Raw genomic sequence first — 20,835 nt, 5'->3', positions numbered from 1 at the left:
CACTCAATTAGTATTTGGTAGCATTGCCTTTAAATTGTTTAACTTGGGTCAAACGTTTCGGGTAGCCTTCCACAAGCTTCCCACAATAAGTTGAGTGAATTTTGGCCCACTCCTCCTGACAGAGCTGGTGTAACTGAGTCAGGTTTGTAGGCCTCCATGCTCACACACGCTGTTTCAGTTCTACCCACAAATTTTCTATAGGATTGAGGTCAGGGCTTTGTGATGGCCACTCCAATACCTTGACTTTGTTTTCCTTAAGCCATTTTGCCACAACTTTTGAAGTACGCTTGGGGTCATTATACATTTGGAAGACCCATTTGCGACCAAGCTTTAACTTCCTGACTGATGTCTTGATGTTGCTTCACTATATCCACATAATTTTCCAGCCTCATGATGCCATCTATTTTGTGAAGTGCAGCAGTCCCTCCTGCAGCAAAGCATCCCCTCAACATGATGATGCCACCCCCGTGCTTCACGGTTGGGATGGTGTTCTTCGGCTTGCAAGCCTCCCCCTTTTCCCTCCAAACATAACAATGGTCATGATGGCCAAACAGTTCTATTTTTGTTTTATCAGACCAGAGGACAATTCTCCAAAAGGTACGATCTTTGTCCCCATGTGCAGTTGCAAACCGTAGTCTGGTTTTTTTATGGCGGTTTTGGAGCAGTGGCTTCTTCCTTGCTGAGCGGCCTTTTAGGTTATGTCGATATAGGACTCATTTTACTGTGGATATAGATACTTTTGTACCTGTTTCCTCCAGCATCTTCACAAGGTCCTTTGCTGTTGTTCTGGGATTGATTTGCACTTTTCGCACAAAAGTATGTTCACCTCTAGGAGACAGAACACGTCTCCGTCCTGAGTGCTATGATGGCTGCGTGGTCCCATGGTGTTTATACTTGCGTACTATTGTTTGTACAGATGAACGTGGCACCTTCAGGCGTTTGGAAATTGCTTCCAAGGATGAACCAGACTTGTGGAGGTCTACAATTGTTTTTCTGAGGTCTTGGCTGATTTATTTTGGTTTTCCCATGATGTCAAGCAATGAGGCACTGAGTTTGAAGGTATGCCTTGAAATACATCCACAAGTACACCTCAAATTGACTCAAATGATGTCAATTAGAAGAAGCTTCTAAAGCCATGACATCATTTTCTGGAATTTTCCAAGCTGTTTAACGGCACAGTCAACTTAGTATATATAAACTTCTGACCCACTAGATTTGTGATACAATGAATTATAAGTGAAATAATCTGTCTGTAAACAATTGTTGGAAAAATACTTGTGTCATGCACAAAGTAGATGTCCTAACAGACTTGCCAAAACTATAGTTTGTAAACAAGATATTTGTGGAGTGGTTGAAAAACTAGTTTTAATGACTCCAACCTAAGTGTATGTAAACTTCCAATTTCAACTGTACATGTTTACAACACACTCCCTTTTCAGGAACAAAGGAAAGGAGGACAAAAGAAAGAAAGCAAGGGAGGATACTCTGCATTCTGTTTCCCTCTGCACTGCTGGAGTGGAGGGAGGGATGAAATTATGGAGGGGAGGACTGCAGGTTGATCTTTCGCCTCTCGCTATGCAGTGCGGAAAGTTAAACGGTATCTGACTAATTGAGAGGGTGAGGTGCTTGATGAGCAGAGAGCGAGAGAGTGGGACAGAGAGAGAACTCCACTCCTCATTACTGCTTAGTGCAGCACACATTCCAACGCAGTACTACACCAAGGGACTACACATGGAGATGGAGGGAGTAAGGGAAAGAGAGAGTGAGAGGACTGCAGGTTGATCTTTCATGCGGAAAGATAAACGGTATCTGACTAATTGAGAGGGTGAGGTGCTTGATGAGCAGAGAGAGAGAGTGAGAGAAAGAGCGAGAGCGAGAGAGAGAGGAAACTCCACTCCTCATTACTGCTTAGCACAGCACACATACCAACACAGCACTGCACCAAAGGACTACACATGTAGATGGAAAGAGTGAGAGTAGAGGGAGATAGGGAGGAGAGGGATATATGGAGAGAAAGGTTTGTGTGAGAGAGAGAGCTCTTTAGGACATAGACCAGGGCTCTCCAACCCTGTTCCTGGAGAACTACCATCCCTACTAACCTGATTCATCTTATCAACCAGCTAATTATTAGAATCAGGTGAAACACTTGATTAGGTTTGGAGAGCCCCAGTGGAGGCTGCTGAGGGGAGACCAGCTCATAATAATGGCTGGAATGGAGTGAATGGAATGGCATCAAACCATGTATTTGATAACATACCACTAATTCTGCTCCAGTCGTTACCACGAGTAAAGCAGGCAGACAGGCATTGAGGTATTCAGTTACTGTTTGATTGAATGTTAGAATGGGTGAAACGAGTGACCTAAGCGACTTTGAGCACGGTATGATCGTCGGTGCCAGGCGTGCCGGTTCCAGTATCTCAGAAACGGATGTCCTCCTTTTCACCCACGACAGTGTCTAGGGTTTTAACGAGAATGGTGCAAAGTCCTGTGGGTGAAAACAGCTCGTTGATGAGAGGTCGAAAGGAGAATCCGAGCTAACAGCGGGCCTTGTCACGGATGGGCTATTGCAGCAGACGACCACATTGGACTTCTCTCCTATCATCTAAAAACAAGTAGCGGCTCCAGTAGGCACGCAATCACCAACACTGGACAATTAATAACCTCAAGGATCGGACCCTTTTTTAAAATTTTGGCCTAAAATGACACACCCAAATCTAACTGCCTGTAGTTCAGGATCTGAAGCAAGGATATGCATATTCTTGATACCATTTGAAAGGAAACACTTTGAAGTTTGTGGAAATGTGAAATTAATGTAGGAAAATATACACATGATATCTGGCAAAAGATATTACAAAGAAAAAACATGTTTTTTTTTGTACCATCATCTTTGAAATGCAAGAGAAAGGCCATAATGTATTATTCCAGCCCAGGCGCAATTTAGATTTTGGCCACTAGATGTCAGCAGACAGTGTGGTGAGGAAGGCGCAACAGTGCCTCTTCAACCTCAGGAGGCTGAAGAAATTTGGATTGGCCCCTAAGACCCTAACAAACTTTTACTCTTGAGAGCATCCTGTCGGGCTGTATCACCGCCTGGTATGGCAACTACCCTGTCCGCAACCGCAGGGCTCTCAAGAGGGTGGTGCGGTCTGCCCAACGCATCACCGGGGTACACTGCCTGCCCTCCAGGACATCTACAGCACCCAATGTCACAGGAAGGCCAAGAAGATCATCAAGTACCTCAGCCACCCGAGCCACGGCCTGTTCACCCCGCTATCATCCAGAAGGCGAGGTCAGTACAGGTGCATCAAAGCTGGGACCGAGAGACTGAAAAACAACTTCCATCTTCTACCTGGTACTAGATGGGTGTACCTAATAAACTGTCCACTGAATGTACTGTAAGTACACACTTACTGTAAAGCACCATTGATCAGATTCCTTAGGACAAACAGATGCATATTTCATGAGTCTTGCAGATTGGTATGCCTTGCGTGCATCAAGCTACCCCTGTGGACCCTGGCCAAATTGCATCCAGGGCTTTGTTTTAACTTTCCTGGAGAGCCAGGAAAGACTCCATATAAGTTAATACTCCAATTGTTCCATCATGGTCTCATTTCTATTGAACTGGAACTTGTGTTGTGATACCAAACCCTTAATATAATACAGGGATACTCTGATGAAGGCGAACTACGCTCAAATATAAGCCTGTTTGTTTCTATTTCTATGTCTATTTATTATGGATCCCCATTAGCTGTTGTCAAGGCAGCAGCTACTCTTCCTGGGGGTCCAGCAAAATGAAGGCAGTTATACAATTTTAAAAACATTACAATACCTTCACAGATTTCACAACACACTGTGTGCCCTCGGGACCCTACAACCACATATCTACAAAACAAAATCCATGTGTACGTGTGTGTATAGTGTGTATGTTATCGTGTGTGTATGCATGTGTCTGTGCCTATGTTTATGTTGCTTGACTGTCCCCGCTGTTCCAGAAGGTGTATTTTTATCTGTTTTTTAAATAAAATTTTACAGCTTGCATCAGTTACTTGATGTGGAATAGAGTTCCATGTAGTCATGGTTCTATGTAGTACTGTGCACCTCCCATAGTCTTTTCTGGACTTGGGGACTGTGAAGAGACCACTTGTGGTATGTCTTGTGGTGTATGCATGGGTGTCCGACATGTATTCAACATGTCAATACCTCTCATAAATACAAGTAGTGATGAAGTCAATCTCTCCTCCACTTTGAGCCAGGAGAGATTGACATGCATATTCTTAATGTTTGCTCTCTGTGTACCTCCAAGGGCCAGCCGTGCTGCCCTGTTCTGAGCCAATTACAATTTTCCTAAGTGTCTTTTTGTGGCACCTGACCACATGACTGAACAGTAGTCCAGGTGTGACAAAACTAGGGCCTGTAGGACCTGCTTTGTTGATAGTGCTGTTAAGAAGGTAGATCAGCACTTTATTAACTTCTCCCCATCTTAGCTACTGTTGTATCAATATGTTTTGACCATGACAGTTTACAATCCAGGTCACTTCAACTTGCTTAATTTCCACATTATTTATTACAAGATTTAGTTGAGGTTTAGGGTTTAGTAAATGATTTTTCCCAAATACAATGCTTTTAGTTTTAGAAATATTTAGGACTAACGTATTCCTTGCCACCCACTCTGAAACGAACTGCAGCTCTTTGTTAACCTTTACCGAACCTCAACCCCGTATCCGGGATCACCCCCCACCCCCCACACACTGATTAGCATAGCTAGCATAGCTTCACAAGTAGATAGTAGCATCTAAATATCATTAAATCACAAGTCCAAGACACCAGATGAAAGATACAGATCTTGTGAATAAAGCCACCATTTCAGATTTTTAAAATGTTTTACAGGGAAGACAAAATATGTAAATCTATTAGCTAAACACGTTAGCAAAATACACCACTATTCTAACTCCATCAGTTTCTTACTCCTTCAGGTGCTATCACCAATTCGGCTCAACTAAGATATTGATAGCCAATAACCTATAAAAAAAACCATCAGATGACAGTCTGATAACATATTCATGGTATAGGATAGTTTTTGTTAGAAAAAAGTGCATATTTCAGGTAGAAATCACAGTTTACAATTGCACCGACCATCACAAATCGACTAGAATTACTAGATAGAGCAACGTGTATGACCAATTTACTCATCATAAAACATTTCATAAAAATAGACAAAGCATAGCAATGGAAAGACCCAGTTCTTGTGATTTCAGACCATATTTCAGATTTTCTAAGCGTTTTTCAGCGAAAACACAATAAATCGATAAGTTAGCATACTACATGTGCAAACGTTACCAGAGCATCGATTCCAGCCAAAGAGCGCTATAACGTCAACATCGCCAAAAGATATTAATTTTTTCACTAACCTTCTCAGAATTCTTCCGATGACACTCCTGTAACATCATTTTACAACATACATATACAGTTTGTTCGAAAAGGTGCATATTTAGCCATACAAAACCGTGGTTACACAATAAAAATACTAGGAAATCAAGCCTCAATATGTCTGACGTCATCTATCAGAGTGATCTAGTTTAATTGAAAGCTAATCATATACTTGACTAAAAAATACAGGGTTGACAGGAATCGAAAGACAAATTAGTTCTTAATGCAACCGCTGATTTACATTTGTAAAATTATCCTTACTTTTCAATACAGGGTTCGCCAAGTGAAGCTATACCAAACAAAATGGCGAAATATGCGTTTAAAATATTTCGACAGAACAACAATTTATCATATTAAATATTGCTTACTATGAGCTGTTCTTCCATCATATTCTTGGGCAATGTATCCTTTCTATGTTATAAACGTCTTTTGGTCGATAGATGTCCTCTGTCCTTCGAAATATCCACTAACGATCGAACGGGACCCCAAAACGTGTCCAAAGTTTCAGAGTGCACAACAAAGAAATTCCTCAAAATCGCACTAAACGGATATAATTTCCTATAAAACGGTTTAAATTAACTACCTTATGATGTTTCTAAGTCCTATATCGAATTAAATTACAGACGGATACATTTCAAGTTGATAACCGAGCCTGTGAAAATGGCGTCCGGAGGTCCCTTCCTGCGTAAGGGCGAGCGTCGAAAGGGGGGCTACTCTCACTCCTTGGTCTTTTATAACCTCTGAGAGCTACGGAGAAGGCCCATTCCACTTCTCATTGGTTACTGACATCCAGGGGAAGGCGGGTGCAGTTCGTGTCGTTCCATAGGATAGACAGAGACCTTAAAAACTGATCTGAAACCAGAGCTTCGCTCTCAGACCTTTCACTGTCTGTCATGGATTTCGCTGTAGAAAGAGTTCTGGGTCACCCACAGACATCATTCCAACTTTGTATGAAACTAGAAAGTGTTTTCTTTCCAATAGAATTAATAATATGCATATTGTACGAGCAAGAATTGAGTACTAGGCAGTTTAATTTGGAGACGACAAAATGCTAATTCGGAACAGCACCCCCTGTAGTCGCAAGAAGTTAAGTGTTGCAGTTGTTTCAGTTGCTGTAGTAGCTGATGTGTATAGTGTTGAGTCATCCACATACATAGACACACTGGCTTTACTCAAAGCCAGACGTTAGTAAAGATTTTTAAAAGTAAGAGGCCTAGACAGCTGCCCTGGGGAATTCCTGATTCTACCTGTATTATGTTGGAGAGGATTCCATTAAAGAACACCCTCTGTGTTCTGTTAGACAGGTAACTCTTTATCTACAATATAGCAGTGGGTGTAAAGCCATAACTGAAGTCTAACAAAACAGCCCCCACAATCTTTTTATCATCAATTTCTCTCAGCCAATCATCAGTCATTTGTGTAAGTGCTGTGCTGTGCTTGTTGAATGTCCTTCTCTATAAGCGTGCTGAAAGTCTGTTGTCAATTTGTTTACTGTAAAATAGCATTTTACCTGCGGGCACACACTTTCTAGTAGGCTTAAATTGAAAATATGACAAATAGGAGTGGCAAAATCGTCCCCTATTATCCTCAGTAATTTTTGTGGTGGAAATTCTAACCAATAAGGAGAGATTTCTTCAAACAATCATACTTTAATTTAGATTAATTATTGCAATAATGGTGCTGGTTACCCGTAGGTGATCGCTGAGAGCCCAAATAATAAAGAAACGTAAGGGGTTTATATTGAAACCCCAAAACTGCTTAGTCATGGTTGGTTCCACCCCTCCCCGGCAGATCGGGGCATCATAAGCTACCTTGTTTTCTTCTTGTGGCTATGTGTATCGGGTGTGTGAGGTCATAGCGCAGAAACAAGTGATAATGGCAGTTTCGTTACTCCTTTAAGTTCAAGCTAGGCTCTGTTCTCTTCATATCTCCACACAACTGTGCCCTTGGAAGATAGTAAAAGAACAGGATGTACTGAAGAACTGTGGTCACTCTTAGAGGCTCTTTGTCTTATGCCGTGTGACCAAGTTACTCAGAAGCAAAGATGATTGGAAACAATAACAGGTTGTTCTGTCCCTGAAGTTATCTCTATCCCATAGTCGCCAAGAATGCCCTTGACTACACACCTAGACCAGCTGCGGGGAGTGAACGTGGGAGAGAGGAACCAACTCTTTACAGAAGCACAGCATTAGAAGTTATAAATATCTCTCACTATTTGTTAAGCAAATAGTTGTTAACCTCTTGAAGCTAGGGGGCAGTATTTTTATGTTTGGAAAAATAACGTTCCCAAAGTAAACGGCCTATTTCTCAGGCCCAGATGCTAGAATATGCATATAATTGACAGATTAGGATAGAAAACACTCTATAGTTTCCAAAACTGTCAAAATATTGTCTGTGAGTATAACAGAACTGATTTTGCAGGCGAAAACCTGAGGAAATCCAACCAGGAAGTGCCTCTTATTTTGAAAAATCCCTGTTCCGTTGCCTGCCTTTCCTCCATTTAAAGGGATATCAACCAGATTCATTTTCCTATGGCTTCCACAGGGTGTGGTCTTTAGACATAGTTTCAAGCTTTTATTCTGAAAAATGAGCGAGATTTATCACATCGCGTCAGTGGACTGCCAGATGTCCTTCGATTAGTTCATGCGCGCGACAGTGGTAGCTCGACATTTTCTTTCTCTCTTGTATTGAATAGTTTATTTATGTTAAAAACAACCTGAGGATTGATTATAAAAATCGTTTGACATGTTTCTACGAACTTTACGGATACTATTTGGAATTTTCGTCTGCCCGTCATGACCTGCACGAGTCTGTGGATTACTCAACAAAACGCGCCAACCAAATGGAGGTTTTTGGATATTAAAATAATCTTTATCGAACAAAACGAACATTTATTGTGTAACTGAGAGTCTTGTGAGTGCAAACATCCGAAGATCATCAAAGGTAAGCGATTCATTTTTATTGCTTTTCTGACTTTCGTGACCAAGCTACTTTGCTGCTAGCTGTTTGTAATGTTTTGTCTACTGATCGATGTCCTCACACAAACGCTTGGATTGCTTTCGCTGTAAAGCATATTTTCAAAATCTGACACGACAGGTGGATTAACAACAAGCTAAACTGTGTTTTGGTATATTGCACTTGTGATTTCATGAAATTAAATATTTTTAGTAATTTAATTTGAATTTGGCGCTCTGCAATTCAGCGGATGTTGACGAAAATGATCCCGCTAAAGGGATCTGTGCGCCAAGAGGTTTTTAACTATTCATATTAAACAAATCAGGTAAATACGTAATTTTTCTCTCACATTCCCCTCTTAAGAAACTCAGTTTCTTATATAAAAATGTAAGAGTACAAGCATTACCTAACTATTGTTAAGCATACGTTTAAACAAACAAAATACATCCTTCTGGTGCCTGACATTTCATCCATGGTAAACAACCTTCCTTTGGGTTGCTGAGTTTTGTACCTTCCTTATCAAAACACAGTCAACTGGAACAGAAAATTAAACATAAAAATTAAAATCACACACAAGCTTTATTACAGCAAATGGGACAATCATCCCGCTAACAACTGTCCATCTCATTTAGAACTCTTCCTACACCAGTGACAGAGACCCCTCTTTGGGCACTTTGTACACACAGTGTGGAACATGAGCTACACATCTGGATCCTTATGCTCAGGATTGGGGACCTCATCATCAGCGATGTAGTCAGGAATAGGGCATAGGTCAGGGAAATCATTCAGTTTCCGAATTAGAATTAAAACCCAATGAATTATCCAAAACAAATTTAGAATGACAAGCTCAGTGATTCACATTTGTTCTATCACTCAAAGTTGACCCTCAACTTAGCACACATCGACACTAGCAGAATGTACATTTAAATTAACATACAGTAAGTACAGTTATCCATAATTCTAGCATGAACTTTTCTCATCACGGTTATAATTACAGATCAGTATCTCAATGCATTCTTAGTCTAAATTACTATACATTTTACAGTGTGTAGACCTCCACAATCAACTTGATACCCCAAATAAACAATTTTGGACAAGTCTAAATCAATTACGGACACAGTTGACCAACCCCCTCTCCTTCACTGCATTCATTCTTCCGGCGTGTCTGAGGAATAATCCGATTTTCCAAAACAGACTAATGTCTCCGCCACCACCTTTACCACCCATTATGTCTTTTTTACCATCCATTATGTCCATTTGCCAACCAGTTATACCAGCAACATGAGAGAAGTTTGGAACGGATCTCCCTCCAAGCTCCCTCCACGTGGACTCATGTCGCACTCTTGAGAGAAAAGGCATGAGAGAAAATGCAGTTGATAGCTTTGACTGGATGCTGTGTACAGGTTGCTGGCTCGGATTCAGGTCTCACAGTAGAAGTGGTGAAGGACCTTACTGAACACCATTTTTGCCATTTACTTCAGCCGGTCAGAGTGGGTTTGATGTTCACACTGTTCTCGTTTGAATTATCCCTTCCATGCATATAGATACCATCTGTGGTCACCTTCGCCATAACCTCGAGAGAGGACAGACCAGAACAACAGTTTAGTTTAGGGCATTTCTGATTCAAGAAATCTAGACAAATTCTTTACTGTATGACAAATGACAAATTATTCACTGTATGACAAATTATTACTACTACCCATATTCTTAATACAGATTTCTAAAACAAAAGTCTGAGAAAATAACAACACACAGTTGAAACCATTTATTTATATTTTTTCAAATTGGTTTATACTCCCCTATCATCTTGTCGGTCTCACTGCAGAGTTACAGGATCAGGGAGTTAGACCGCTAATCCTTAGGGAGAAATCTCAAGTATTCAGCAGACCCAATCTGGTGAGATTTGTTATTGAAGCAAAACAGAAACAGAACAAACCAAACAAACAGCCATACACTTCTGCATATATCATTTGATACACTTCTATATACAGTTGAAGTCGGAAGTTTACATACACTTAGGTTGGAGTCATTAAAACTCGTTTTTCAACCACTCCACACATTTATTGTTAACAAACTATAGTTTTGGCATGACACAAGTATTTTTTCCAACAATTGTTTACAGACAGATTATTTCACTTATAAGTCTCTGTATCACAATTCCAGTGGGTCAGAAGTTTACATACACTAAGTTGACTGTGCCGTTAAACAGCTTGGACAATTCCAGAAAATTATGTCATGGCTTTAGAAGCTTCTGATAGGCTAATTGACATCATTTGAGTCAATTGGAGGTTTACTTGTGGATGTATTTCGAGGCATACCTTCAAACTAAGTCCCTCATTGCTTGACATTATGGGAAAATCAAAAGAAATCAGCCAAGACCTCAGAAAAACAATTGTAGACCTCCACAAGTCTGGTTCATCCTTGGGAGCAATTTTCAAATGCCTGAAGGTACCACGTTCATCTGTACAAACAATAGTACGCAAGTATAAACACCATGGGACCACGCAGCCATCATAGCACTCAGGACAGAGACGTGTTCTGTCTCCTAGAGATGTACGTACTTTGGTGCGAAAAGTGCAAATGAATCCCAGAACAACAGCAAAGAACCTTGTGAAGATGCTGGAGGAAACAGGTACAAAAGTATCTATATCCACAGTAAAACGAGTCCTATATCGACATAACCTAAAAGGCCGCTCAGCAAGGAAGAAGCCACTGCTCCAAAACCGCCATAAAAAACCCAGACTACGGTTTGCAACTGCACATGGGGACAAAGATCGTACTTTTTGGAGAATTGTCCTCTGGTCTGATGAAACAAAAATAGAACTGTTTGGTCATAATGACCATTGTTATTTTTGGAGGAAATGTTTGGGGGTTGGCAGCATCATGTTGTGGGGGTGCTTTGCTGCAGCAGGGACTGCTGCACTTCACAAAATAGATGGCATCATGAGGATGGAAAATTATGTGGATATATTGAAGCAACATCTCAAGACATCAGTCAGGAAGTTAAAGCTTGGTCGCAAATGGGTCTTCCAAATGGACAATGACACCAAGCATACCTCAAAAGTTGTGGCAAAATGGCTTAAGGACAACAAAGTCAAGGTATTGGAGTGGCCATCACAAAGCCCTGACCTCAATCCTATAGAACATTTGTGGGCAGAACTGAAAAAGCGTGTGCGAGCATGGAGGCCTACAAACCTGACTTGGTTACACCAGCTCTGTCAGGAGGAATGGGCCAAATTTCACCCAACTTATTATGGGAAGCTTGTGGAAGGCTACCCGAAACATTTGACCCAAGTTAAACAATTTAAAGGCAATGCTACCAAATACTAATTGAGTGTATGTAAACTTCTGACTCACTGGGAATGTGATGAAAGAAATAAAAGCTGAAATAAATAATTATCTCTACTATTATTCTGGCATTTCATATTCTTAAAATAAAGAGGTGATCCTAACTGACCTAGATAGGGAATTTTTACTAAGATTAAATGTCAGGAATTGTGAAAAACTGAGTTTAAATGTATTTGGCTGAGGTGTATGTACATTTCCGACTTCAACTGTACATGTAATTGAGATGTTCTGTAACTGATCTACACACAATACCCCATAATGTCAACATGGAATTTTGTTTGTATAACATTTTTTAAATTAATAAAACATTTAAATCTGAAATGTTGTGAGTAAATAAGTATTCAACCCTTTTGTTACGCCTAAATAAGTTTAGGAGTTTAACAAAGCGCATTATAGTTGCATGGACTAATTCTGTGTTCAATAATAGTGGTTAACATTTTTTTTTTTTTATAACTACCCCATCTCTGTACCCCACATACACAATTTTTTGTAAGGTCCTCAATCGAGTAGTGAATTTCATGCACAGATTCAATCACAAAGACCAGGTAGGTTTTCCAATGCCTCATAAAGAAGGGCACCGATTGGTAGATGTGAAAAAGAAAATTATGCTTGTGTACTGTACACCCAATCACTACAAAGATACAGGCGTCCTGCCTAACTCAGTTGCTGGAGAGGAAGGAAACTGCTCAGGGATTTCACCATGATGCCAATGGTGATTTTAAAACAGTTACAGGGTTTAATGGCTGTGATATGAGAAAACTGAAGATGGCTCAACAACATAGTTACTTCACAATACTAACCTAAATGACAGAGTGAAATGAAGGAAGCCTGCACAGAATATAAGTATTCCAAAACATGGATCCTGTTTGCAAAAAAGCACTGCAAAAAATGTGGCAAAGAAATGAACCTTTATTTTAATTTTATTTGAGTCATTTAGCAGACATTCTTATCCAGAGTGACTTACAACAGTGAGTGCATACATTTTCATGCTTTTTTCATACCTTTTGTCCTGAATACAAAGCGTTATGTTTGGGGCAAATCCAACACAACACGTCACTGAGTACCACTCTTCATATTTTCAATCATGGTGGTGGCTGCATCATGTTATGGGTATGCTTGTCTCATCGGCAAGAACTAGGGAGTTTATTAGGATAAAAATAAAAGGAATACAGCTATAAGCACAGGCAAAATCCTAGAGTAAAACCTGGTTCCGTCTGCTTTCCAACAGAGACTGGGAGACAAATTCCCGTTTCAGCAGGACAATAACCTAAAACACAAAGTTAAATCTATAAGTTGCTTCCCAGGACGATACTGAACGTTCCTGAGTGGCCTAGTTATAGTTCTGATTTAAATCAGCTTGAAAATCCACGGCAAGACATGAAAATGGCTGTCTAGCAATGATCAACAATCAACTTGACAGATCTTGAAGAATTTTTTTAAGATAATGGGCAAATATTTTACAATCCAGGTGTGAAAAGCTGTAATCGCTGCCAAAGGTGCTTCTAAAAAGTATTGACTCTATGGTGTGAATACCTATGTACATTTGATATTTCTGTATTTCATTTTCAATAAATTAGCAAACATTTCTACAAACATGTTTTCACTTTGCCATTATGGGGTATTCTGTATAGATGCATTTTGAATTCAGGCTGTAACACAACAAATTGTGGAATAAATCAAGGTGTTGAATACTTTCTGAAGGCACTGTATTTAGGGACTAGGGTGTCATTTGGGATGCAGCCATACCCAGTCATTGCATCAGCCTCATTTGCATACAGGCTGTTCCATTTTAGAACATTTTGTCAGTCTGATGCTCTAAGCGACAGCCATCAAACTCCTTTAGGGAGCAGATAGCTGTACTTGCAATGAGTATGAACATGCAATATGCATGTAAGGTAAAGCAATGATAGGCTAGATCTTCTCAATTATCTTTGTATACTGAATATGAAATAGAAATGTACATGGTGATAGGTCTGGGATTAGTAAAGAACACTTAAATCCATGCAAATAGTTAGTGTTTGAATGTGCCAAGCTCTCGGTCACCAAGACCTTCATCAGAGCAAGGTTATAACAGGATCTAAACGTCATCATAGTTACAGCAGCTAATTGACAGACAGACCGCGCACGCATGCACACACACATACATACACACACACTCACACTCACACTCACACACATATTCAGTAGCTAATTTTCAGTTAGTGGAATCCTGTCACATGACAACAGCATATCCCAGCCAGCCTAATGTCAGACCATGTTTGTCAATCAATCAAACGTATTTATTACATGCACTTTTATATCAACCAACCCAGCCTAGACGCCAGTAGAAGAGCAAGCTGAAGCAGTGGCAAGAAAGAAACTCCCCAAAAGGAAGAATCAATCATGTTTGTGAATTATTATAACAGTGTATATGCAAAGTAGTTCCCTACCACTGAGTAAAACCATATCTCTACCCTATCATGCATGAGATTTAATATGATGTTAATTATATTTCTATCACCCACATACCATATGTTTACCGAGTGGGAGGATGGTAACTTGGCATAACAAGAAATTCAAGGTTAGGTGCTGGCGTGCATCTGGACTGCATAATACAAAACTTATATGTCCTAGAGTAGGTACATCCCAAATGGCACCCTATTCCCCACAAAGTGCAGTACCCTATGGGCCCTGATCAAAAGTAGTGCGCTACAAACAGTGCTTGACTTGGACGGAAATAGGTTCCGGACTCATTTTGGGTGCAGGTACTGTTAATATGTAGGTGCAGGAGCTCCACAATGCTTTTGAGCGAATATTCTAGGAGACGAACAGCAGCTGAAGCAGTAGAACATTTGAGGTGCCGGTACTCAGCTCTGGTGAGCTTCTGCCCAAGTCAAGCACTGACTATAAAGGGAATAGGGTGCCATTTGGGACACATTCCTTTACTTCAAGAAATGTCCAAGGAAGGTGTTTAATTTCATTGTTTTGTTCAGTGAGAGAGGGAGAGAGAGAGAGAGTACGAGTGCGAGAGAGAGAACGAGAGAGAGTGTGTGCGTGTATGTGCATCCTTCCTCGCTCTCTCTTTCTCTGATTTAATTTCTCACAAATGGATGTGGGAGACATTCATTTGGAATGCAAGGCGATCAATCTCAGCACAACATGACTGGAAATATATACATATATACAGCCAGTGGACCATTTAATATTTAGCCTCCTATATTGGATTCCTGCAAGTTCTAACATGTTGCATGAAGATTATATGCTGCATGATAGCATGTAGGTTGGAATAAACCACAGAGGTAATTCTATATTTCAACTCTATGGAGTACACTGTGTCTACCTAGGTGTCTGGTTAGGCTGTAAACTCTCCTTCCAGACTCACATTAAGCATCTCCAATCCAAAATTAATAATAGAATCGGCTTCCTATATCGCAACAAAGCATCCTTCACTCATGCTGCCAAACATACCCTCGTAAAGCTGACCATCCTACCGATCCTCGACTTCAGCGATGTCATCTATAAAATAGCCTCCAACACTCTACTCAACAAATTGGATGCAGTCTATCACAATGCCATCCGTTTTGTCACCAAAGCCCCATACACTGCCCACCACTGCGACCTGTACGCTCTCGTTGGTTGGCCCTCGCTTCATACTCGTCGCCAAACCCACTGGCTCCAGGTTATCTACAAGTCTCTGCTAGGTAAAACCCCGCCTTATCTCAGCTCACTGGTCACCATAGCAGCACCCACTCGTGGCACGCGCTCCAGCAGGTATATCTCACTGGTCACCCCCAAAGCCAATTCCTACTTTACCTTTCCTTCCAGTTCTCTGCTGTCAATGACTGGAACGAACTGCAAAAATCACTGAAGCTGGAGACTCATATCTCCCTCACTAGCTTTAAGCACCAGCTGTCAGAACAGATCACTGCACCTGTACATAGCCCATCTGTAAACAGCCTATCTATCTACCTCATCCCCATACCGTGTTTATTTATTTATCTTGCTCCTTTGCACCCCAGTATCTCTACTTGCACATTCATCTTCTGCACATCTACCATTCCAGTGTTTAATTGCTATATTGTAATTACTTCGCCACCATGGCCTATTTATTGCCTTAACTCCCTTATCTTACCTCATTTGCACTCACTGTATATAGACTTTTGTTGACTGTATGTTTTGTTTATTCCATGTTTAACTCTGTGTTGTTGTATGTGTCGAATTGCTATGCTTTATCTTGGCCAGGTCGCAGTTGCAAATGAGAATGTCAGAGTCGTGTGTATAGGTGGCAGGGAAGTCAGGCGCAGGAGAATCAAACGTAATGGAGTTGTTTAATAACAATAAACAAAACATAACACCAAAACTATGAATAACAATAAAACAAAGTGGGTACGAGGACCCGTCGCGCACCAATACAAACAACACAAAACTGAACAACAAACAATCTCTGACAAAGACATGAGGGGAAACAGAGGGTTAAATACACAACAGGTAATGAATGGGATTGAAACCAGGTGTGTAGGAAGACAAGACAAAACCAATGGAAAATGAAAAATGGATCAATGATGGCTAGAAGACCGGTGACGTCGACTGCCGAGCACCGCCCGAACAAGGAGAGGCTTCAACTTCGGCAGAAGTCGTGACAGTACCCCTCCGACGCGCGGCTGGAGCCGGCCTCGGGGACGACCCGGAGGGCGAGGCGCAGGGCGATCCGGATGGAGACGGTGGAAATCTCGCAGCATGGAAGGATCTAACACGTCCTCCACCGGAACCCAGCATCTCTCCTCCGGACCGTACCCCTCCCAGTCCACGAGGTACTGAAGGCCCCTCGCCCGACGTCTCAAATCCAAGATGGATCAAACGGAGTACGCCGGGACCCCCTCGATGTCCAGAGGGGGCGGAGGAACATCTCGCACTTCAGCCTCCTGGAGCGGGCCAGCCACCACCGGCCTGAGGAGAGACACATGGAACGAGGGGTTAATACGGTAATTAGTGGGTAGCTGTAAGCTATAACATACCTCGTTCACTTTCCTCATGACTTTAAACGGCCCCACAAACTGCGGACCCATCTTTTGGCAGGGCAGGCGGAGGGGCAGGTTTCGGGTCGAGAGCCTGACTCTGTCCCCTGGTGCGAACACCGGGGCCTCACTGCAGTGACGGTCTGCGCCAACTTTCTGGCATAGTATGGCGCGCTGAAGGTGGACGTGGTCGGCCTCCCAGGTTTCCTCCGCTCGCCAGAACCAATTGTCCACCGCAGGAGCCTCGGCCTGACTCTGATACCAAGGAGCCAGAACCGGCTGATACCCTAATACACATTGAAAGGGAGAAAAGTTAGTGGAGGAGTGGAGGAGCGAGTTCTGGGCCATCTCTGCCCATGGCACAAACTTCGCCCACTCCTCCGGCCGGTCCTGGCAATAAGACCGCAGAAACCTACCCACATCCTGATTAACTCTCTCCACCTGTCCATTACTCTCGGGGTGAAAACCTGAGGTAAGGCTGACCGAGACCCCCAGACGTTCCATGAACGCCTTCCAGACCCTTGACGTGAACTGGGGACCCGGATCAGACACTATATCCTCAGGCACCCCATAGTGCCGGAAAACGTGTGTAAACAGGGCCTCCGCAGTTTGTAAGGCTGTAGGGAGACCGGGCAAAGGGAGGAGATGACAGGACTTAGAAAAACGAGCAGGAGGAAACATAAATCCTCACGTACTTAGCTAAAGTGGGCCACCAGTACCTCCCATCAAGACAGCGCACCATCCGACCTATCCCAGGATGACCAGAGGAGGGTGACGTGTGGGCCCAATAGATCAGTCGGTCGCGGACAGCAGACGGAACTTACAGACACCCAGCTGGACACTGAGGGGGAGAGGGCTCTGCACGTGATGCCCGCTCAATGTCCGCGTCCAGCTCCCACACTACCGGCGCCACCAAACAAGAGGCTGGGAGTATGGGAGTGGGATCCATGGACCGCTCCTCTGTGTCATACAGCCGGGACAGTGCGTCTGCCTTAACGTTCTGGGAGCCTGGTCTGTAAGAGAGGGTAAACACAAAACTGGTGAAAAACATGGCCCACCTTGCCTGACGAGGATTCAGACTCCTCGCCTCCCGGATGTACTCCAGATTGCGATGGTCAGTCCAGATGAGAAAAGGGTGTTTAGCCCCCTCAAGCCAATGTCTCCATGCCTTCAAAGCTTTTACGACAGCCAACAGCTCCCGGTCCCCCACATCATAGTTTCGCTCCGCCGGGCTGAGCTTCTTCGAAAAGAAGGCACAGGGGCGGAGCTTCAGTGGCGCACCCGAGAGCTGAGAGAGCACTGCTCCTATCCCAGCTTCAGATGCGTCCACCTCCACTATGAACGGCAAAGAGGGATCCGGATGAGCCAACACCGGAAACGAGGTAAACAGAGCCTTCAGGTGCCTAAAGCCCTGTTCGCCCCAGCTGACCACTGCAAGCGCACCGGGTCCCCCTTTAGCAGTGAGGTAATGGGAGTCAGCAACCTGACCAAAACCCCGGATAAACCTCCGGTAGTAGTTGGCAAACCCTAAGAATCGCTGCACCTCCTTTACTGTGGTGGGAGTCAGCCAATTACGCACGGCTGAAATGCGGTCACTCTCCATCTCCACTCCTGACGTGGAAATCCAATGCCCTAGGAAGGAGACGGACTGTTGGAAGAACAAGCATTTCTCAGCCTTGACATATAGGTCATGCTCCAACAGGCGACCAAGCACTTTGCGCACCAGGGACACATGCTCGGCACGTGTAGCGGAGTATATCAGGATGTCATCGATATACACCACTACACCCTGCTCGTGCAGGTCTCTGAAAATCTCGTCTACAAATGATTGGAAGACTGATGGAGCATTCATCAACACATACGGCATGACGAGGTACTCATAATGCCCTGAGGTGGTACTAAATGCCGTCTTCCACTCGTCTCCCTTCCGAATACGCACCAGATTGTACGCATTCCTGAGATCCAGTTTAGTGAAGAAGTGCGCCCCGTGCATTGACTCAATCGCCGTAGCGATAAGAGGTAGCGGGTAACTATACCTCACCGTGATTTTATTTAGACCTCGATAATCAATGCACAGGCGCAAACCTCCATCCTTCTTCTTCACAAAAAAGAAACTCGAGGAGACGGGTGAAATGGAGGGCTGAATGTACCCCTGACGCAGGGATTCGGAGACATATGTCTCCATAGCCACCGTCTCCGCTTGCGACAGGGGATACACGTGACTCCTGGGAAATGTAGCATCTACCAGGAGATCTATCGCACAATCCCCCCGTCGATGGGGTGATAATTGAGTCGTCCTCTTTTTACAGAAGGCAAGGGCCAAATCGGCATATTCTGGGGGGGTGCGCACGGTGGAGACCTGGTCTGGACTTTCCACACTCAACAGCTTGAAAGGTATAAAAGATCGGTGAAGAATCCAGCTACGAACTGGTCCGTTTGGTACAATTTTGTGAAACTCATGGGAGACAATACGGCCACATTACCATAACCCTGTTTATACAATAGCCTCAGATATGAGGCTTACATCTAATTGTTGTATAAGATGAATGAGTGAGGATGATACTGTTTGTGAAATTGTGTAATGTGATTTTGGACTGTTTAATGAAGGAAACTCCAATTCCCTTTGGAGTTTAACTAAATCAGAAGACCGCCCATGAGCACAGTTATGGTCTTTCGTCCTGGGACAGGCCCTTTTCTGCTCTTCCGATTAAAACCCCCACCCGGGTTTTCTATCACCAGACCAGCTTACCTCGATAACGAGAGGGCCAAGGTTTGAGAAGAGACCGAGCTTACCTCAGTTACGAGATGGCTAAAGGTCAGCTTATCTCGATAACGAGAGGGCCAAGGTTTTATCTCGATAACGAGAGGGCCAAGGTTTGAGTAGAGACCATAAACCTGAGTATAAGCTAAGGTTTGAGTAGATGGCTGAATCTTTTAACCATACCACGTGGTTAAACTCTTAGACTATTGATACCGACAGAATAAGAACAAGTCTTTGATATTAATTACTAGTCTGCAGCTAGGAATTCGGGTATCATTGAACGCGAAGACCGACAACCGCCGAAACAACTATTCTATAACGACATGAATGAATGTCACTCTGAACTATCCATTCTAACCACGACAGAGAGAGAGAGAGAGAGAGAGAGAGAGGGCGGACAGACTCTCCAACAGAAACAAACTTCTCAACAGAGATCCCGACGACACACTGAACGTAAATATATACAGTATATCACAAAAGTGAGTACACCCCTCACATTTTTGTAAATATTTGAGTATATCTTTTCATGTGACAACACTGAAGAAATGACACTTTGCTACAATGTAAAGTAGTGAGTGTACAGGTTGTATAACAGTGTAAATTTGCTGTCCCCTCAAAATAACTCAACACACAGCCATTAATGTCTAAACCGCTGGCAACAAAAGTGAGTACACCCCTAAGTGAAAATGTCCAAATTGGGCCCAATTAGCCATTTTCCCTCCCCGGTGTCATGTGACTCGTTAGTGTTACAAGGTCTCAGGTGTGAATGGGGAGCAGGTGTGTTAAATTTGGTGTCATCCTTCTCACACTCCCTCATACTGACTGGTCACTGGAAGTTTAACATGGCACCTCATGGCAAAGAACTCTCTGAGGATCTGAAAAAAAAGAATTGTTGCTCTACATAAAGATGGCCTGGGCTATAAGAAGATTGCCAAGACCCTGAAACTGAGCTGCAGCACTGGTGGCCAAGACCATACAGCGGTTTAACTGGACAGGTTCCACTCAGAACAGGCCTCGCCATGGTCGACCAAAGAAGTTGAGTGCACGTGCTCAGCGTCATATCCAGAGGTTGTCTTTGGGAAATAGACGTATGAGTGCTGCCAGCATTGCTGCAGAGGTTGAAGGGGTAGGGGGTCAGCCTGTCAGTGCTCAGACCATACGCCGTACACTGCATCAAATTGGTCTGCATGGCTGTTGTCCCAGAAGGAAGCCTCTTCTAAAGATGATGCACAAGAAAGCCCGCAAACAGTTTGCTGAAGACAAGCAGACTAAGGACATGGATTACTGGAACCATGTCCTGTGGTCTGATGAGACCAAGATAAACTTATTTGGTTCAGATGGTGTCAAGCG

This window comes from Salvelinus namaycush, chromosome 35, assembly GCF_016432855.1.
Source record: "Salvelinus namaycush isolate Seneca chromosome 35, SaNama_1.0, whole genome shotgun sequence".
Taxonomy (NCBI): Eukaryota; Metazoa; Chordata; class Actinopteri; order Salmoniformes; family Salmonidae; genus Salvelinus; species Salvelinus namaycush.
Note: the sequence above shows the minus strand (reverse complement) of the source record.